Consider the following 3654-nt stretch of genomic DNA (forward strand, 5'->3'; position numbering starts at 1 on the left):
ACCCCCCCCCCCCCCCCCCCCGCTTGTGCCGGGAGAACGCACACGATTCTGAAATGCTAGAGTTGAGTGGCTGGATCTGTAGCTTTTGAGTTCCCAAGCTGTGTTGTGGATTGTGTGTTGGAAGCTTTCCCCAGTGCCAGCGGGTTCCGCTTTATCCCTTTCATCTCGCTGAGCTGCAGATCCCATGACATCATTCAATGCTGTGGGACTGGTTAGAGAGCTATAATACAGCCTGTGGGGGAATACAGCTAAAGAGCAACAAGAGTTTGCATGATTTCTAATCAGGTTAGTCCATTGTAACAAACCCAAGGCTCACTTCAAAGTTTTCGTTACATTAAAGTTTCCTCCCAAGAAGGGAGAGTGGTGTAGCTATAAGGTTTTCTTAGAAAAGATGCTTTATAATTTTGTCTGCAACAGGAAGTTACGATTTTCCATAAAGTTCTGGAAGTCGGACATGCAGGTCAGTTTGCTGGGCAGCTGTAATACATGACAGAAAACTACTTCTGTTTGTCTCCTCATTGAGGTTTGGAGAGGAGGAAATGATGTATTTTGTGCACTGGAATTGGTTTTTTTTTGCACTGGCAAAATCAAGCACAATAGAGCATGCTCTCGGTCCCTGATTCCCGTCCTCCCTGCTACTTGCTGTGTGGCCTTTTGCAAATCATTTTATTTGAGCCTGATTCATCTGTGGCTCATGATTCCTTTACGTAAATGAGCTGTAAAGCTGCCATAAGTAACTCTCAGAAGCTTTTTAGTGCGAAGGCATTTTTTAGCTGGGGTAGATTCAAAGTGGTCGCCATTGAGCTGTCAGCAGAGGGAGGCTTTTGGGGGGGGTAAAAGTAAATTGTCGGGCATTCTCTGTGCTGCTGCAGTTCATAGACCCAAGAATTGTCGGAGGGTCCTGAGCAGCCCTGGAAAGCAGGGGAATTCTCAAGGCTGCTGGGACTTGCACTGTTTCGGTACAGAGGAAATGCGGAAGAAATGCACAACTGAATGTCATTTTCTCTGATCTGAGGCAAGGTTAGCTTTTGGCACAGAGATTAATTCAGCCCTCTGTACTTCAGCTGTTAATAAAACATACAAATATCAAGCAGGATGGCTTTTAGGATAATCAGCCGAATTGAAGATATTACTGAAGCTCTCATAAACGTATGCCCCATACTTTGGGTATACCACATGTGCAGATGAAAGTGATACGAGCATGTCAACTGGTAGCCATTGGTAGGCTCCTGCAAATATTTGCACACTGAGTAACCGAGCATTCATTTAAAAGGCAAAAGTAAAAAGAGGAAATATGCTAGTCACGGTTGCCTTGAGCGTTAAAAACAAAAGCAAACAATCAGCAGATAAAGGTACTGGATAGTCGAGTGCGAGAGCGCTAAGGTAAGTATCTCGTTGAGATTCCTCATCCTATGCCCCCTTTGCGGGCTGCAGCCTCCTCCCTCTCGCCGCTGGCCCCCTGCCAGCGACAGGGCGTGCTTGCCCGGCTCAAGGGCCTTTTGCAGCCTGGGAGCTGCCTGGCCCTCCCCGCACGGCCAGCTCCAGGCTGCCACCCACCGCCTCGGCGCTCCCGCCGCCTGGGCCCCTCGGAGCCCGGCTGCTCATGAGGCGGTCCTGCTGCACTCGGTAGATTAGGGAGCCTTCTGCTGGCTGGCTGATGTACTGTGGACAGCACCAGGCCAGTAACGAGCCCTGTGCTTCGTAGTGATGGTAATCAACATTTCCAGAAAGCTTTGAGATCCTTATAAGGGGCGCTATATAATGTAATTTTGTTGCTAGTTGGACATCGTTTAAATACTGTTTTGGATCATCTATCCAGGTAGGCCTCTGGGGGATGTTCTGGTAATTGAGGTAGAGAGGTGTTGCAGGTACAAAGGAGTATCATGCAGGTAATGAATCTGACTTTCAGGAATACACTGCTGGAAAAACATGTAAACAAACCATAAATTTCTCTCTTTCTCTAATTTCCATTTCCATCTATTATAAATAAAATTATCCAGGCTGCTTGCTTCTATTTTAACATTAATTTGCACTCTGCTGACATACAGCTTCCCCCTACTCACTGGAGGATTTTTTGGTAACAGTCCATTTGTTGCTTTCATGGTAAAACTGGAAATGCTTATGTTGAAATAAAATTTACGGGTGAGCTGTACAGAACTGAAATAACCCTTTTCTGTTCATTTCAAAGGTGCTTTTCTTTAAGAACAATACTGTTCACAGAAAGCACCCTTTAGTTCTCCAGATTTTAAGCAAAAGCAAGTCCTGAAGGTCTGTTAGAGGTCTTTGATGTTTCTTTTGTATATATGAAAAAGAGAAGTAAGGTTAATTATTACCAATTCAACCTGCTAAAGCTTAAGCATTGCATTTTGCATTTATGACACTATTTCTCACTGTGGAGCCTGGAAGCATGAACAATCTGCTATTTCCTATTCTACAGCTTCCTCAAAATTTGATCAGAAGTGTGTAATAATAACCGCAGTTGTCTATACAATTCAGTATTTTTCCAAAGGTCGATAATAATCTTTACTCCTTATATAAAATGAGGATAATACTGTGATACTGTGATTATTGTGATTTGTGTAAGGCACAGAACAGACTAGTACCAGAGCCAGAAATCGAACCTACGTAACGCGACACTTCACTTACACCTTCTGATCATCAGCTCATGCTTCCTCTTGTAGTCGCTAATCCAGCAAAGCATTCAAGCACAAGTGCTCTCATTAAAAGCCATTAGACTACTCACTAGATGTTTGATTCTAATCACTGAAATGACTGGGGTAGGATCTGGCCTGAAATTACTCGAATTGGGTATCCAGCTTATATTCACTGTTTAGGTATCTAAAAAGCTTTTCTGTAAGAAGTGCTTGTGTTTCCTGTGTGAAGCCGGAGAGAGAGGTGTCTCTGAAGTCCTGCAGAGGGAGATGCTGTCTTCCTAATTCATTGCTTAAACTTTTCTAAACTTAGAAAGAATCTTCCTTGAGACATATTTAGTGGGTTTACCATTCTCTTTTTACTATGTGAGGACCTCAAGCTCTTAAGGAGGTTGCTTTGTTTTTCTCCTAAAGGTTAGGCAAGAATTAGAGAAGGCTCTTACGTAAGGCGGGTTAGATCCCATTTTAGGAATTTTAAGGGAAACAGAACAAAGCCCAGGGCTGCTATTCATGCCCAAAGTGCTTCATTGGGTCAAAGCCATAAAAGATAGTCAGCTGATAGAAATGAGAACTTTCTGGAGATGTTTCTTAGAAGAAACAATCAAAGCTATCAAACAATTGACAGTGGTTATACAACCCCCCGCCCCATGCTTAACAAGGATCTTCTAGTATTCATGCTGTGCCTAACATACTTGTATCATATACATCAAACAATTTACCATGTTGCTTTATATACATACTATCTGCACCACTTCACTGTACCTCTTCTGTCACCTTTCCTCTACTTCAGTCCATAGGAGCTCCAGCAGAAGTTGAAAAGAAGTCAGGAATCGTCATAGGAAGTGCAGTGCCATCATTATAGCCCACTCACTGGCCATGCAACCATCGTTTGTGCTAACCACAGCCTTTCTAAGTGTGGCATAGTTACTGGATATCCTATTAAAAATGTCACACCAGCAACATCAGTGCAGTTGCAAGCTTTCATCAGGCACATCTACTGGGA

This window comes from Aptenodytes forsteri, unplaced genomic scaffold (genome assembly GCF_000699145.1).
Source record: "Aptenodytes forsteri isolate BGI_AS27 unplaced genomic scaffold, ASM69914v1 Scaffold155, whole genome shotgun sequence".
In the NCBI taxonomy this organism is placed as follows: Eukaryota; Metazoa; Chordata; class Aves; order Sphenisciformes; family Spheniscidae; genus Aptenodytes; species Aptenodytes forsteri.